The sequence below is a fragment of the Dendrobates tinctorius genome, unplaced genomic scaffold, assembly GCF_039654945.1.
Source record: "Dendrobates tinctorius isolate UK_male_01 unplaced genomic scaffold, ASM3965494v1 ptg000196l, whole genome shotgun sequence".
NCBI classification, from domain to species: domain Eukaryota; kingdom Metazoa; phylum Chordata; class Amphibia; order Anura; family Dendrobatidae; genus Dendrobates; species Dendrobates tinctorius.
The window spans coordinates 12,186,544-12,205,650 of NW_027361863.1; the positions used below are offsets into that span (position 1 = coordinate 12,186,544).

The following is a 19,107-nucleotide window of genomic DNA, read 5'->3' on the forward strand; positions in this document are numbered from 1 at the left end:
TTCCCTATGAAAAAAAAACAATTTTGCTAAGGAAATGGATGAAATGAAGTTGATTAGTGATTAGGTGACAGGCTACAACTGAACTTTGCTTTAACTTGTTGCAGCGATGTGGTTACATTCTTCCCTACCGCTATAAGGCTAAATTCCCACGATGAGGTTTTCGGTGAGTATTTGACAAAACGTATTCTAGAAAAAAAAAAAATGAAAGGAACCTATTCTACTTAATGGGTGCAGAAATGGTGAAGAAAATCTGCAACATCAAAAACTCAACAAAAGTTTACCTTACATGGAGGAAGAAAATAATAAAAAAAAAAAACAGCGTGTCTGTACCCAAAATGTTCATCAGGCTCTGTTCACACGTCATTGCGTTTCTTCAGAACAGACAATCGGAATAAGTGACCCACTGTTAGGCAAATGGAAGCAAAGGAGTCCCACTGATTATTGTAAGGTACTTTCTTTGTTTCAGTTTTTTAGATTCCTATAGAATATAGATTTTTTTTTTTTAGAATTCCTATGGAAATTAGAGATGCAAATTGCCCAGTGGTTTTGTAGCACCTGACTGCGAGGGGTGGGAGTTTTCCCAGTCATTTACAACTACATCAGCATGGAGTTTGCATGTTCTCCTGTGCTTATTTGGGTTTCCTCCAGATTCTCTGGTTTCCTCCCACACTCCGAGAACTTACTGATGGGTTCATTGGCTTCTCATTTAATTGACCATAAAATACTGATATGACATTGAGAATCCCATAGGAGCAGAGACAGGAAAACTCCGCACAGTGCCAGGAATATGCAAATCTTACCTGTCTTTACCTGGACAGGTGCTAATTGGAATCATTTTGTAACGATCCATTAATTCTTGGAACACTTTGAGGCTACATGCACAAATCCGCGTGAACTTTTACATCCATGAGAAACGGGACTTTTTTTTTACTGCTGCCATGATAAGTTTCCACAGCATTAAGGGAACCTATTAGGTAGGAGAATGCGGTTAATCTGCAGGTTATTAGTGTTAAGACGGTGCCCGGCCGCTGTACTGAAAATGCAGCATCTGGGAGAAAATCAGCTGTATTTTTCCCGGCAGCCGCCGGCTTTCAGGTTTAGTAACGGCACAACTTCCGTCACCGCTCACAGCACTAAGGCTACTTTCACACTAGCGTTTTTTGCACTGTGCTGCGTGCGCAGTCCAAACGCATACAAAAAAACGCATCAAGCGTTTTGCATGCATTTGCTTATTTTATGCGCATGCATTTTAACCAGTTTGTAGCCATATTGACTCTTAAAACGCATGCGATTTTAAACGCTGATGTGCGCATAGGCTGTAATGTGTTATTTTGTCGCATTACGTGTGCATGCTTTTTTTTTGGGACAGGTCGGACGGACCAAAAATGCAACAGGTTGCGTCCGGCGTGCCTGGGCGCACACCACAAAAAACGCATGTGCACGAAAACGCATACGAACGCGTGCAAACGCTGGACCATGAGCAACCATGTTAAAGATAGAGGATCAGGACGCATGCGCATGTACGCGCACGATGCGCTGCGTTAAAAAACGCTAGTGTGAAACCAGCCTGAGACCAGCGGCTGTGCGCACGCCCCGAGACTCTGGTAGTGGAGGTAGCATTTCCCGAGTGCCGCGCTTTCAGTACAGGCACCTTCCTAATGATAGTAACCTGCTAAATAAAGGGGTTGTCCACTATTCAGACGTCTTCCGAAATCCTATGCCCCCCCTAATATAATAGCACCTGTACTCACCTCCAGTGCTTGCGTCGTTCCAGCGGCGCTCCGCGAGATCCAGTGCAGACATCGTGAGAGCAGCTGGTTTCACTCTCCCATCCTTCGGACAAATAAAGACATCCAGACGAAATGAGAGCAGTCACTTTTTGCGGATGTCAATTATGTCCATAGGAGAGGAGAGTGACGTTATCGCTGCTTGCCTGCAGGGATTGCGTGACATAACATGTCAGGCAATCACTGGGAGAACCAGTGCCGATTCTGCTGGAACGGCACCGGTACCGGAAATGAGTTTAGGTGTTGTTATTTTACTGGAGGGAAACACAAAGGTTCAGAAGGAGCTGTGTCAGTAGTGGACAACCCCTTTAAGGCTATATAAGCAAGTTAGCAATATCTGACGTGACAAATTCCCTTTAAAGTTACGGTAATACAAATGCACACGATTCCTGATGGTTTATCATATTCTTAGTGATCTTACAGACACTGACAACCAAGTTTGCCTAAATATCTTTCCAACATGCGACCCTCCTACTGCTACATGTGGATCTCAGCATTTTCTTTTACAAGTATTAGTGGATACAGACAATATTTGTATACTCCTAGCAGAGCACACAGTTTACTAGTCTCTGTCCCTATGATGAAACTCACAATCTCATCTATAAAACTCTAAATCCAATTTCATAGGAAGCCAATTATCCTATCAGAAAATAGGGAAAGTTTGGAAGGAAACAAGAGAATCTGCAGGAAACCCAAATGAACAAACACTGGAGAACATGCAAAGTGCATGCAGGTGTGTAACATTCACCTCCCATACTGTATTTCCTCTAAGCAATATCCCTGGGTTATTGAAGGTCAGTAGCAAATTAGATAAAATACATACATCAGAGTGAGATGATATCACGCCAAATCTGTAGGATGCAATGACATCTAAATGGTTTCTGCCAGTGATCATAAAAAGTTCAATGCATAAAGCCCAAGAACGCCAGTATGTTCTATAGGATATGAGGTGAAAGAAGCTGCATTTCTGTAAAGTGTGCCTCCTCTGTTCAAGAATATAGATAAATATTGTAATACTGCTCCTTTGTATAGAAATATCTTTTAAAGTACTGCCCCTATGCACAAGAATATACAGTAACTACTATAACACTGCCCCTATGTACAAGAATATAACTACTATAATACTGCCCCTATGTACAAGAATATAACTACTATAATACTCCTCCTATGTACAAGAATGTAACTACTATAATACTGCTCCTATGTACAAGAATATAACTACTATAATACTGCCCCTATGTACAAGAATGTAACTACTATAATACTGCCCCCTTTGTACAAGAATATCATTACTATAATACTGTCCCCTATGTACAAGAATATAACTACTATAATACTGCCCCTATGTACAAGAATATAACTACTATAATACTGCCCCTATGTACAAGAATGTAACTACTATAATACTGCCCCCTTTGTACAAGAATATCATTACTATAATACTGCTCCTATGTACAAGAATATAATTACCATAATACTGCTCCTATGTACAAGAATATAACTACTATAATACTGCTCCTATGTACAAGAATATAACTACTATAATACTGCCCCTATGTACAAGAATATAACTACTATAATACTGCCCCTATGTGCAAGAATATAACTACTATAATACTCCTCCTATGTACAAGAATGTAACTACTATAATACTGCCCCCTATGTACAAGAATATAACTACTATAATACTTCCCCTATGTACAAGAATGTAACTACTATAATACTGCCCCCTTTGTACAAGAATATCATTACTATAATACTGCTCCTATGTACAAGAATATAACTACTATAATACTGCTCCTATGTACAAGAATATAACTACTATAATACTGCCCCCTTTGTACAAGAATATTATTACTATAATACTGCCTCTATGTACAAGAATATAATTACCATAATACTGCTCCTATGTACAAGAATATAACTACTATAATACTGCTCCTATGTACAAGAATATAACTACTATAATACTGCCCCTATGTACAAGAATATAACTACTATAATACTGCCCCTATGTGCAAGAATATAACTACTATTATACTCCTCCTATGTACAAGAATGTAACTACTATAATACTGCCCCCTATGTACAAGAATATAACTACTATAATACTGCCCCTATGTACAAGAATGTAACTACTATAATACTGCCCCCTTTGTACAAGAATATCATTACTATAATACTGCTCCTATGTACAAGAATATAACTACTATAATACTGCTCCTATGTACAAGAATATAACTACTATAATACTGCCTCTATGTACAAGAATATAATTACCATAATACTGCTCCTATGTACAAGAATATAACTACTATAATACTGCCCCTATGTACAAGAATATAACTACTATAATACTGCTCCTATGTAAAGAATATAACTACTATAATACTGCCCCTATGTACAAGAATATAACTACTATAATACTCCTCCTATGTACAAGAATGTAACTACTATAATACTGCCCCCTATGTACAAGAATATAACTACTATAATAATGCTCCTATGTACAAAAATATAATTACTATAATACTGCTCCTATGTACAAGAATATAACTACTATAATACTCCTCCTATGTACAAGAATGTAACTACTATAATACTGCCCCCTATGTACAAAAATATAACTACTATAATACTGCCCCTATGTACAAGAATGTAACTACTATAATACTGCCCCCTTTGTACAAGAATATCATTACTATAATACTGCTCCTATGTACAAGAATATAACTACTATAATACTGCTCCTATGTACAAGAATATAACTACTATAATACTGCCTCTATATACAAGAATATAATTACTATAATACTGCTCCTATGTACAAGAATATAACTACTATAATACTGCCCCCTATGTAAAGAATATAACTACTATAATACTGCCCCTATGTACAAGAATATAACTACTATAATACTGCTCCTATGTACAAGAATATAACTACTATAATACTGCTCCTATGTACAAGAATATAACTACTATAATACTGCCCCTATGTACAAGAATATAACTACTATAATACTGCCCCTATGTACAAGAATATAACTACTATAATACTGCCCCTATGTACAAGAATATAACTACTATAATACTGCCCCTATGTACAAGAATATAACTACTATAATACTGCTCCTATGTACAAGAATATAAATACTATAATACTGCTCCTATGTACAAGAATATAACTACTATAATACTGCTCCTATGTACAAGAATATAACTACTATAATACTGCCCCTATGTACAAGAATATAACTACTATAATACTGCCCCTATGTACAAGAATATAACTACTATAATACTGCCCGCCCCTATGTACAAGAATATAACTACTATAATACTGCCCCTATGTACAAGAATATAACTGCTATAATACTGCCCCTATGTACAAGAATAGAACTACTATAATACTGCTCCTATGTACAAGAATATAACTACTATAATACTGCCCCCTATGTACAAGAATATAACTACTATAATACTGCTCCCTTTGTACAAGAATATAACTACTATAATACTGTTCCTATGTACAAGAATATAACTACTATAATACTGCCCCCAGGTACAAGAATATAACTACTATAATACTGCCCCCTATGTACAAGAATATAACTACTATAATACTGCCCCCTTTGTACAAGAATATAACTACTGTAATACTGCCCCTATGTACAAGAATATAACTACTATAATACTGCCCCTATATACAAGAATATAACTACTATAATACTGCCCCTATGTACAAGAATATAAGTACTATAATACTGCCCCTTTTGTACAAGAATAGAACTACTATAATACTGCCCCTATGTACAAGAATATAACTACTATAATACTGCTCCTATGTACAAGAATATAACTACTATAATACTGCCCCTATGTACAAGAATATAACTACTATAATACTGCCCCCTAGGTACAAGAATATAACTACTATAATACTGCCCCCTTTGTACAAGAATATAACTACTATAATACTGCTCCTATGTACAAGAATATAACTGCTATAATACTGCCCCTATGTACAAGAATATAACTACTATAATACTGCCCCTATATACAAGAATATAACTACTATAATACTGCTCCTATGTACAAGAATATAACTACTATAATACTGCTCCTATGTACAAGAATATAACTACTATAATACTGCCCCCTTTGTACAAGAATACCATTACTATAATACTGCCTCTATGTACAAGAATATAATTACCATAATACTGCTCCTATGTACAAGAATATAACTACTATAATACTGCTCCTATGTACAAGAATATAACTACTATAATACTGCCCCTATGTACAAGAATATAACTACTATAATACTGCCCCTATGTGCAAGAATATAACTACTATAATACTCCTCCTATGTACAAGAATGTAACTACTATAATACTGCCCCCTATGTACAAGAATATAACTACTATAATACTGCCCCTATGTACAAGAATGTAACTACTATAATACTGCCCCCTTTGTACAAGAATATCATTACTATAATACTGCTCCTATGTACAAGAATATAACTACTATAATACTGCTCCTATGTACAAGAATATAACTACTATAATACTGCCTCTATGTACAAGAATATAATTACCATAATACTGCTCCTATGTACAAGAATATAACTACTATAATACTGCCCCTATGTACAAGAATATAACTACTATAATACTGCTCCTATGTAAAGAATATAACTACTATAATACTGCCCCTATGTACAAGAATATAACTACTATAATACTCCTCCTATGTACAAGAATGTAACTACTATAATACTGCCCCCTATGTACAAGAATATAACTACTATAATAATGCTCCTATGTACAAAAATATAATTACTATAATACTGCTCCTATGTACAAGAATATAACTACTATAATACTCCTCCTATGTACAAGAATGTAACTACTATAATACTGCCCCCTATATACAAAAATATAACTACTATAATACTGCCCCTATGTACAAGAATGTAACTACTATAATACTGCCCCCTTTGTACAAGAATATCATTACTATAATACTGCTCCTATGTACAAGAATATAACTACTATAATACTGCTCCTATGTACAAGAATATAACTACTATAATACTGCCGCTATGTACAAGAATATAATTACTATAATACTGCTCCTATGTACAAGAATATAACTACTATAATACTGCCCCCTATGTAAAGAATATAACTACTATAATACTGCCCCTATGTACAAGAATATAACTACTATAATACTGCTCCTATGTACAAGAATATAACTACTATAATACTGCTCCTATGTACAAGAATATAACTACTATAATACTGCCCCTATGTACAAGAATATAACTACTATAATACTGCCCCTATGTACAAGAATATAACTACTATAATACTGCCCCTATGTACAAGAATATAACTACTATAATACTGCTCCTATGTACAAGAATATAAATACTATAATACTGCTCCTATGTACAAGAATATAACTACTATAATACTGCTCCTATGTACAAGAATATAACTACTATAATACTGCCCCTATGTACAAGAATATAACTACTATAATACTGCCCCTATGTACAAGAATATAACTACTATAATACTGCCCCTATGTACAAGAATATAACTACTATAATACTGCCCCTATGTACAAGAATAGAACTACTATAATACTGCTCCTATGTACAAGAATATAACTACTATAATACTGCCCCCTATGTACAAGAATATAACTACTATAATACTGCTCCCTTTGTACAAGAATATAACTACTATAATACTGTTCCTATGTACAAGAATATAACTACTATAATACCGCCCCCTAGGTACAAGAATATAACTACTATAATACTGCCCCTATGTACAAGAATATAACTACTATAATACTGCCCCCTTTGTACAAGAATATAACTACTGTAATACTGCCCCTATGTACAAGAATATAACTACTATAATACTGCCCCTATATACAAGAATATAACTACTATAATACTGCCCCTATGTACAAGAATATAAGTACTATAATACTGCCCCTTTTGTACAAGAATAGAACTACTATAATACTGCCCCTATGTACAAGAATATAACTACTATAATACTGCTCCTATGTACAAGAATATAACTACTATAATACTGCCCCTATGTACAAGAATATAACTACTATAATACTGCCCCCTAGGTACAAGAATATAACTACTATAATACTGCCCCCTTTGTACAAGAATATAACTACTATAATACTGCCCCTATGTACAAGAATATAACTACTATAATACTGCCCCCTAGGTACAAGAATATAACTAATATAATACTGCTCCTATGTACAAGAATATAACTGCTATAATACTGCCCCTATGTACAAGAATATAACTACTATAATACTGCCCCTATATACAAGAATATAACTACTATAATACTGACCCTATGTACAAGAATATAACTACTATAATACTGCTCCTATGTACAAGAATATAACTACTATAATACTGCTCCTATGTACAAGAATATAACTACTATAATACTGCCCCTATGTACAAGAATATAATTACTATAATACTGCTCCTATGTACAGGAATATAACTACTATAATACTGCCCCTATGTACAAGAATATAACTACTATAATACTGCTCCTATGTACAAGAATATATCTACTTTAATACTGCTCCTATATATAAGGATATATGTAATGCTGCACTTCACCAGTGACCCTGTAGAGAAATTAAACCCTTTTTTTTTGCTGGTTTCCACAGATTAAACCAGTTTGAGTCCCAGCAGCAGGACACCTTCTAATCATCCAATATTTCATAGACCCTTTTACCACAAATCCTGACCCCCATTTAAACTGTAATTATTTATTCCCCAAGACTAGACCCTCTATGACAAAGCTATACCAGTATACAGCTATAACTGCTATAAAGAGTAACAGCACAGGCTTGTAGAAATTCCAGATTAATAGCATATATATGCACACACTCTGTATGTGCTGCCTGCCTCCCCTCCCCCCACCATGCACACACCCGGTATGTATACGATGGAGGCAATTTTCTAAAAGTATAAAACTGAATGGGATAAAACAATACAGTCAATCAAAATCTTTTTCCACCTGCGGTAGACGGTGAATGGCGGCTTTGTGGATATACAGGCTATTTAAAGAATCAAACATGAGTCTTTTATTTTTGTATCAAGCCTTGGACAGGATATGGAAGCTTCTATTCTGAAGCCAATGCTTATTAAAATTATACATTTATCACCTATCCACCTGGCCTTGCAAACCGGACACAATATCTCCTGTGTGAATGAACAATAAGTATTGAACACATTACCAATTTTCTATGTAAATCTATTTCTGAAGGTTCCATTGACATGAAATTCTCACCAGATGTCGGTAACAACCCACCCAATCCATACCAGCAAAGAAATCAAACCACAGATGTCCATAAATTTAGGTTATGTGTAATAATAGGAAATGACACAGGAAAAATGTATTGAGCACATGAAGAAAGATGTGCAAAAAACCATGGAAAGTCATGACACCAGCTGAAGTCTATCAGTAATTAGAAAGCAATCCTGCCACTTAGAGAAAGATAATATCAGCTGGTTCAACTGATGGCCTATAAAAAGGTGTCTCATTACCAAGGTGCCACACAAAAAAAGTCTCATGATGAATAAAACCAGTGAGCTGTCTCAAGACCTCCACAACCTTATTGCTGAAAAATAAACTGATGGCATTGGCAACAGAAAACATTTCTAAACTAGTGATGGCTCTAGTGAGCCGTAACCCAGACGTGGAAAGAACATAATTTCACCATAGACTGGCCACGACCAGATGCTCCCTGCAACATTTCAAGGAGAGGAGTGAAAAGATTTATCAGCAAAATTGTCCAAGAACCAATGACCCCCTATGGAGAGCTACAAAAAGACCTGGAATCATCACACTTGAGCAATGCTGGCGACTAGTTTCTCCATACACGAGGCATCTTGAAGCTTCGTCACCAACAAGGGCTTTTGTACGAAGTGTTAAATACATTTCAGTAAGTGTGAAGCGTGTTCAATACTTTAACCCTTTCTAATTTCTCATTGTGACACATAACTAAATTTATGGACATCTATGGATTGACTTCTTTGCCTGTGTGTATTGGATGGGTGTTACCAACATCTGGTAAGGCTATGTGCACACACTGCAGATTGGTCTGTGGAATTGTATCTGCGGAACCGCAGGTTAAAACCGCAGGTAAAATGACAGATTAGCCTGCGGATTGGCCTGCGGTTTATCACCTCTACAATGGAGGAGATGGTAAACCGCAGCAGAATCCGCAGAAAAGAAGTGACATGTCATTTCTTTCTGCGGATTCAAAACCGCAGCCTTTCCGCAGTTAAAAATCTGCAACATGTGCACAGCAGATTGTAAATCACATAGATTTACATGCTACTGTACACTGTCTGCAGAACTGCTGCAGATCCGCAGGAAAAACCGCAGCGTGTGCACATAGCCTAAGAATTTCATGTCAACAGCACCTTTAGAAATAAACTTAGAAAATTGGTGATGTGTTCAATACTTATTTCACTTGTTGCAACTGCACATCTTCGCTAGGATCCACATGTATGCAGCGGGCTCAGGAAATGCCAGAAATGACATTTTTCGGTCTCCATAACTCCCCCAAAAATGCAATTCAACATTCAAAACATTGCATGGCCCTAAACCAGATATTAATATGAACACCAGCTCGCCATGCAACAACAAGCCCTCACACGGCCGCATCGGCAGAAAAACAAAAAAGTAACAGGTCTAAGAAAATGGTGACATAAGGCAATTTTTTCATTCTGATTTTTTTTTACAGCTAAAATAATAAAAAAAACTATATGAAAAACTAATAAAATAATAAATAATAATAAAAAAAAAAAAGATACGTTTGGTATCGGCATAATCCTACTGTCCTGGAGAGTCATGTTGCCAGTTCTATTTTACTGCACTATCAAACTTCGTCAACCCCCAAAAAACAACGACTCGCTTTTTTTCTCTATGTCTCCGTACTTGGAAAAAAAATTTTCAGAATATTCAAAAATGCAACTCGTGGCACAAAACAAAAAGAGTTCATATGGCTACGTCACGAAAAATCTAAAAAAGTTATGGGCTCTTGGAAGAAGTGGAGAAAAAAACCAAATACATAGAAATGGAAACTGGCCTGAAGAGTTAATGGTAGGAGGTGATGAGCGGCACAGAGAAAGTTTCCTGATCTTCAGGCTCCGAGGATTTGCTTGCGTAATAGGTGCCAACCGTCCCGATTTTGCAACGAGTGTCCCAATTTTTTGGAAACGGTCTTGGCAAATTTGTGGGGTCCTGATCTGAAAAGTGGTGGAGTCTACACAAAAAAAAAACTCACCCTCAAAGGGCATTTCTAGATCAGGATTCTGGATTTCCTTGCAGAATCGGGGAGGACTATAGGATCCCTGAATTACCGACACCAATGTTGGTCGCTATGTTTCATACCAAATGGTTGACCCTGTGTAATTACAAAAATGAGAAAAAAAGTGTCAAAGTGTCAATTCAGGTAATCACTTATGTGTTAAAGATAAGTATCCCAGGAAACTTCCCGTGTGGACAGTCTGTGTTCCGAGTGTGGAGCACGGAGTATGTACTGCTTCGGCTTCCAGATCAAATAGCTCTCAACAGTCCAAAAATGGATGTTCTCCAGCCCCAAAGGAAGGTAGATAAAACTTAGACTTTAATCATATAGGTTTAAAAAATTGGCATATAAAAAAAAGCCTAATTCCAACGCGTTTTGGGTAGGAAAACCCTTAGGTCTTTCTACTCGAAATGCGTAAGCATTATGGATTTTTTTAATATGGGAAGCCTAAGTTTTAACTACCTTCCTTTGGTGCTGGAGAACATCCCCTTTCGAGCCATGGAGAACTTGATGTAATTCACTCTGTGATTGGAGCTGTGACTTTTTGCTGTGATAGAGGGAGGTAGAGCTGCTTCATACACAGTCTGGACATAGAACTGTTTAGGAAACTTCTGCCAGAAATATTAGTAAAAACTGAAAAATAGAAGTCCAAAGAAGAACTCGGCAGACGACCATTGTTATTAATGAACCTGGATTGGACAGGATTCCGCGAGGCTGCCATCAAATACACGGATACTTAGAGGGATCATAAATCAAGGTGCGCACTGGCTCCGATGGAAGCGATCGTTTGGCCTATTATTTAAAAATAGAAGACGGAGGAGAATTTTAATTGTGGCGTCTTCAGAGCCGGAATTCCCAAGCTGATGAATTAATGCCGCCGTCACAGTTAATTATGACTTTATAACTGGGAGCATAATTCCATTTTCCATGGGGACACTAATTACATCATAATCAATTTACTTTCGGCACCTAAATCTAGCGACGGTAACAGTTTGTGCGTCTCTTCCCCCTCGCTGGTAATAAGCGTTATTACAATCACTAATGACGGTTCACAAAGCATCGCTCAATAGACTGTACTGGTGGAGCAGAGCTGAGTGCGTCAATATCCTAATTCGGTGCCAATGCTTTTCCCATGAACTCGGTGACAAGGTCAGCTCTGCTGCATCTAGAATAGGAGCACGGGTCATACCAGGTCACTTTTAACGGACATGTAAATCTTAACCTTCTATATTCTGCACTGGAAAATTTCTGCACAAATCTTTAACCCCTTATGGATGGCTTTTTTTATGACTACATAACTTTCCAGGACTAAGATATTGATGACCTATCCCTGGAATTGTTGATCAATACCAGATCAGCTGTGGTCCGACCTCAGTAACTTCACTGATAAGCAATTTTCAGCTTCTGCGGTAGCCGGGTGTACACAGTATACCAAAAGAGGCACAGCTCCATACACCATGTAGTGGCCATTGTCAGTACTGCAACTCATATCACATTCACTTCAATAGGAGCTGAGCTGCAGTACCTGAAACGGCCACTAAACAATATACGGCGCTGTGCTATTCTGAAACTGATGCCTAGAATCGAGGAGGTAACAGTGCCAAGGGGTTAAACAGTTCTAGCTCCTTTACAGGGCTCCAAATCCACTTCATAGACATCATTTTAGCCACCACTAGGGGGAGCTCACTGTATTGAATTCAATGGAATAAGTGAGTATGCATCTAACTCTAAAGCTCCCCCTAGTGGTGGTAAATAGAAGCAGGTTTCCTTCTTTTCAGGAAATATGAAGCTATCAATTTGAAAAAACAAGCAAAAAATAAAACACTGGGCTCTATCCACGAAAAATGTATATTAGGTATAAAAAAAATAATCAGGGCAGAATTTTTATATTTTTTATATCAATAAAATAAGATGACATTTTTTTCTTCTTGACTGTCACAGATCAAGAACGTTAGTGGGAAAGTTACTTTACCTTACCTATATACCAGGTAAGGGAAAGTAACTGCAGCAGTAATTTTCTGAAATCGTGGCGTTGCTTTTTGATATTACTGCTGGTTTTGGGGGGCAAGAAATGGTTTGGAAATGGTTAAATTCCGTAAAATTTTTCAGGCCGTGATCTGTATTTGGTCCATTCCCAGGACGCCGTGATTTTTAATTAAATCGAGGTTCTTCTAAAGTTCCCTGATTAAATGAAAGGGGAAGCCTCCTTGTGGGACAATATATATATAGATATATATATATAGACTTTTCTATCTATCCGCACCGGTACAGACATGGCTGGGGAGCCCAGGATCACAGGTTGGGGCGAGAGATAAGAAATCTGCTTTGTAGGAAAATCAGAAGTCGGTAGATTTATATTCTATAGAACTATGTCAGATTATAACTGGAAATATGATATCACATAAGTAAATATAGGAAATAGAATACATTACATTAGTATAGGGTATGTATAATTTTGCAACCATTTAATTACTCTAAGGCCTCGCGCACATGACCGCATTATCGGTCCAAGTGTGATCCGACAAAACATCAGTTTGCTCTCAGACCAATGCTATTCTACGGGACTGTGCACATGTCTGACTTTTCCTCGAACATGCAAGTCAATGAGTCAGTGGAAACCATCAGACTGCACTCTGATGACATTTGAGTGCAGTTCGATTTTTACAGACTGACACAATGGAGAAGATGGAGACATTTCTTTTCCATCTTCTCAGACTCGGATCACACTGATCATACTCTGATCAGTGTGTGATTTGCATGATCGCCCTCATTCTCTCGGATGATAATATGCACTGGTGTGACACTAGCCTAATACCTAGTTTCCAAACTTGTGGCACTGGCAGCCCAAAGGGAACATGCCACATTTCTTTGGGGGATGTGATCGTAGCCTTTAGGGGGATCCTGGATTAATTTATTTAAATATTTATAAAAACTGGGGAAAAAAAATTCAACTTATTTTTTAAATGATGGAATAGTTTGGGTCACATGACTGACTATATCCAGCAAAAAGGTGATTGGACGTGTGGAAGGTGATTGTGATGTGTCGTGTGAATGTTGACCCCTGGCAATGTGTGTTATGCTCTATGAATCAGTTGGCTCTCTTCAATAGGAACATAACCCTCCCAAAGCTGAACTGTCTTTGATGGGGAAAATCAGACGGCCGTATAATTCGGAGGGGACTGCATTATATTACTGGACTGGCCAGTGGCTCTCCCGACCCAAGTGTGACAGCTGCATGATTCTCCTGTCAGGAGAGCTGCCAGCCAGCCAGGGATCACAAAGCAATGCTCGGACTGGCTGGCAGCTCTCCTGACAGGAGACAGGTGCAGCTGTCATGCTTGGGTTGGGAGAGCCACCAGCCAGCTGGGGATCACAAAGCAATGCTCGGACTGGCTGGCAGCTCTCCCGACAGGAGACACATGCAGCTGTCACGCTTGGGTTGGGAGAGCCACCAGCTAGCCGGGGATTGCACAGCAATGCTCCGACTAGCTGGCGGCTCTCCCGACAGGAGACACGTGCAGCTGTCACGCTTGGGTTGGGAGAGTCACCAGCCAGCCGGGGATCACAAAGCAATGCTCGGACTGACTGGCAGCTCTCCCGACAGGAGACACGTGCAGCTGTCACGCTTGGGTTGGGAGAGCCACCAGCCAGCCGGGGATCACAAAGCAATGCTCGGACTAGCTGGCGGCTCTCCCGACAGGAGACACATGCAGCTGTCACGCTTGGGTTGGGAGAGCCACCAGCCAGCCGGGGATCACAAAGCAATGCTCGGACTGGCTGGGAGCTCTCCCGACAGGAGACACATGCAGCTGTCACGCTTGGATTGGGAGAGTCGCCAGCCAGTCCGAGCATTGTTTTACGATCCCCATCTGAGTTATACGGCCGTCTCACTCTTCTCATATAATGAAATACTGATGGGTTCATTCTTAATTGTTCACTTTAGCAATTGATTCTCAGACCCGCTTTGTCAGATTGAGGCAGAGTCATATATAGACTATATGATTATTAACATCTGGTCTTACATCAACAATAACCCAAATATACTGGTTGTAGGAGTATTAGTTGTACTTGGTGCAGGAAGTCTCACACACAATGCTACTTGGGAAAAAAAAGTATGCAAAAGATCTCTCCTTAATGAGAAAGAAACTTGTGTCTCTACTGCCTCCTATAGGTCGCTTCCCTGTTACATACAACTCTGTGTGCTCAGTTATCATTTCACCAGTGAGTGGTTTAGCATTATATTCTGGGTCATTGACTCCTTAAATGCTTCTCGCTTTCATGGATTTCTTTTGCTGCTGCACAGAGAAAAAATGTCTTACCAACGTCCAATAAATATAACGACTATGTCCATCTTCTATTCTCAAAGAGCCCTGACCAATTCCCGTCTTAAAGGGATGCTGCAATTATCCATCTAACCAGCATGTCAAATTAACCACAATGCTTTATTAAACGGAAATGCAAACGAGGTTTATAATTTGCTGTCCTGGCTTAATTCTTTAATATTGATTGGATCGAGGTCAAGATGAGTAATCCGTGCTCGTCTATTGTTCTTCCAGCTGAAATCTTCACCTTCCTTGCTCTATTGTGATAGGATGCCATGTCTGTACTGATACCCATCTATTTATGCATGAATAGCTGTAGAATTCCTTTACGATGTAGAGCTGAGCTTGTCATTTGCCATTTTTTCCTGACGTCCCAATGTAGCGGCAGTGCAGCTGCAAAGAGATTAACGTCAAAATCAGCTCTGCTGCATACGCAGTCATGGTTCTGGAACTCCTCTATTCCTGATATTTAAGTCGCCATGGTAATATTCAGTTAAGACTTTTGCTATACGGCTTTTTAATATGGCAGCATGGACTTGTCTGAGATCGTTGGCAGATATTGTCCGGCTTTTGTGACGGTGAAAACAGGTCTTGGAATGGTTCGGAGGTCTGGCTAATCCTCTTACTATTGAATGGCAACGTTTAATGCGCACATGGATTCAGCGCACAGTATTGACAGCAATTTAGTTGATGGCTTTTGACATCACGGTACTGTGGTGCTTCTAGATGGAGACAAATGCTGGGGTTAGCCGGATGATAAAAAAGAGCTGAACCTCTGGAGTTTGCTGGTGGAGAATAATGTTTGGGATTTCTGGGGCGCACACCACTAATTTCCAATATATGTCAATAGCAAAAAGATACATTGTTGTATTTGTAAACATCAGGATACATTGTATTTGTGACATAAGGAATCAGACACATTGTTTCTGTGACAGAAGGAGTCGAATATTTTGCGTTCGGACACAAAGCATTTGTGACATAAAGAATCTGTCGTGGAAACCCCTTTGAGGGAGAACTTTTTAGGGGAGACACAAGGGAACTCGCACACATTGCCAGCGTTGATTTAATCAAGGGTCGATCGATCGGAGACAAGAACATACACAACAGCATCAGTTGATGCACAAGGCGAGTGAGTTTTAAGATCAAAGGCCATAAATCATGGATTCTGCTAACTTTCCTCAATCTAGCTTAAACCAGCTTTCAATGTCTTCAGTGCCAACACCCTCTCTCAATGTTTCTATGAAGAAGACTTATAAAGCTAATACCAACACTCAAGTTATGAAAGCTAGATACAGTATATAGGTATTAATTGTTTAAATGATAATCAAAGCAAAATATAAAATATTAACCATAAATCATTAGCCATAACAAGTCGAATACATTGTATTTGTGACATTAGGGGGATTCTCATGTTAAACCAGTGCAGGTAAGAAGCCGTGGAGGGCTAGTCCATACTGGTCAGGGATATTACAGCTCAGTAATGGTTATGCCTAATGGAGAAGGTTTTGGTGGTGTGAGACATGTCCTGTACTGTGCGAGGAACACTTGGCGACTTCGGACATACTTGTTCATCTGTGGTTTCTGCAGCACATTTTAAACCGATGTGCTGATATCTTCTTCAAGTTCCTATGTCTTCTTCTCCTTCCTATATCTTCTTTAGTTTCTACCTCTACTTTTCCGTTTTTTTCTCATCGTCCACCTGTTATCGCATTCAATGTATGTGTTAACAAGCTTCCTATTTTTTCTCATGGAACCAACCATATATGTTATTAGTTCTTAGATGTTCTCATGGGTCATAGATGACTCTATAGCTGCTTCCTTGTTCCTATGTCTGAAGATGTGATCAAGGTGTTCTGGATGTCCTCTCATCTGACTTTTCATGGTTCTAATGTCTGGGTGGCCTGGTTCTTTGTAGACCTTACAGTGTCCAGATGTCATCATGGATCCTATTTGATAAGATATAGAGACAAGCAGCACAATCCAGAGAAACATAAAAAACGCAAGTGCAAAGTGATCCTGTCCAGTGACTAAGAACTGTAAAGATCGAAACATAGCGTATGCAAGAGGTGAACTAACACCCAACAATAGGATCATATATGATGGGATCTCATGGTTCTTATGACTTTTGATTGCTATAATTTCTTATGGTACCTAGAAAACCTCATAATTTCTAGACGTCTTCATAATTCCTACAGTTTTGTGGTTTTTCTGATAAGTTTTGCTCTTCCCTTGTCTTCGCATGGTTCCAAGATGTCCTCCTAAATTCTATATCTCCTCATAGTTAATCAAACTATGACTTCCCATGCCTTTCTCATGATTGCTGTATGCTTCCTAGTAGTGCTCACAGTTTCTGTATGGCATCATGGTTCCTATATAGTGCAATTGTTCATAAGACTTTTGGTTGCTCTTGTTTTTATCTTCTAGTTTCTAAACCTTCTATTTGTTTCTACATCTATCACTTCTCATTATTTTATTGCTCATGTGTTGAATGAATCAGTCTATGTGCTCTCGTATTTCCTATGCCTTCTCATCAGGCCTTGTTATTATCATGGGTTCTATGTCTACTCTTAGTATACTTTTTCATAAACCTTAAAGGGATTGTCTTTATACTTTTGTATTCATGGTCTATCCATAGGATAGGTCAACAGTACCAAATCGGTGGAGGTAAGACAACCAACAGCCCAACCGATTAGCTGTTCCCAATGCTGGCGGCGGTCGGATGTGATCAGTTGCGGAGCTGCTTAGCAGAGCTTCATCATCGTAGTGGCCGTGGCTGGGTACTGCACATCCGCCCCTATTCAAATGATCTGCAGTACTCCACTGTGGCCACTACACAGATGACAGTGCTGTGCTGTTCCACGGAGCAACTGATCTCTTCTGGCTGCCGTTGGCATCGGGAACAGTGACTGATCGGTGGGAGTGACGGGTATCGCGCAACCATTGATCTCTTAATGATGACCTATCCTAAGAATAGGCCATCAATTTAAAAGTAGAGGACAAACTTTTTAAGCATTCTCTTAGACTTTTCATGCTTTCTATGTCCTCTCAATTTTGCTCTGTCTTCTCATAGTTTCTAGATGTTTTCAATATCCATAAATTTCCTCTATAGTCTGTTTTGTTTTCTAATGCATTATATGTCATGTCATGAATCCTTAGTTTTCTCAAAGACTTTTCATATCATGCATCCTACATCTCATGGTCTCCTTTTTCCTACAACTTTTCATTGTTCTTATGTCTACTCTTGGTTCCTAGATGTTCTCATGCTTTCTAGATGCCTTCATAGTTCCAACATCATTTCACGGATCCTATGACTTCTTTCCTCATATTTGTTTAAATAAAGTAAAAGACACCTCTGTTTCCTTCCTATTTGGGCTAAACACTTTAGGAGGCACAATGCAAATTTCTGAAGGACCATAAGATATAGGTTTTGTCGTGGACTCAAGGGAATGAGTTAAAGTGAACTTGTCATCAAGATATTTTCTCTGAGTCTTAGAGGCGTTCAGACCCATTCCCCTACTGCACCAAACCTTGTATATCTTTTTACCTTGACGGAGCATCTACAGGTGTTTCTCACAATTTTAGAAAATCATCAAAAAGTT

General features: G+C 38.4%; 1 protein-coding gene across 2 annotated transcripts in view; it reads left to right on the plus strand.

Annotated features, from left to right (window-relative positions):
- KCNIP2 (potassium voltage-gated channel interacting protein 2) overlaps positions 1-19,107 on the plus strand; it is a 603,893-nt gene that overhangs the window by 2,994 nt on the left and 581,792 nt on the right. The window lies entirely within an intron of this gene.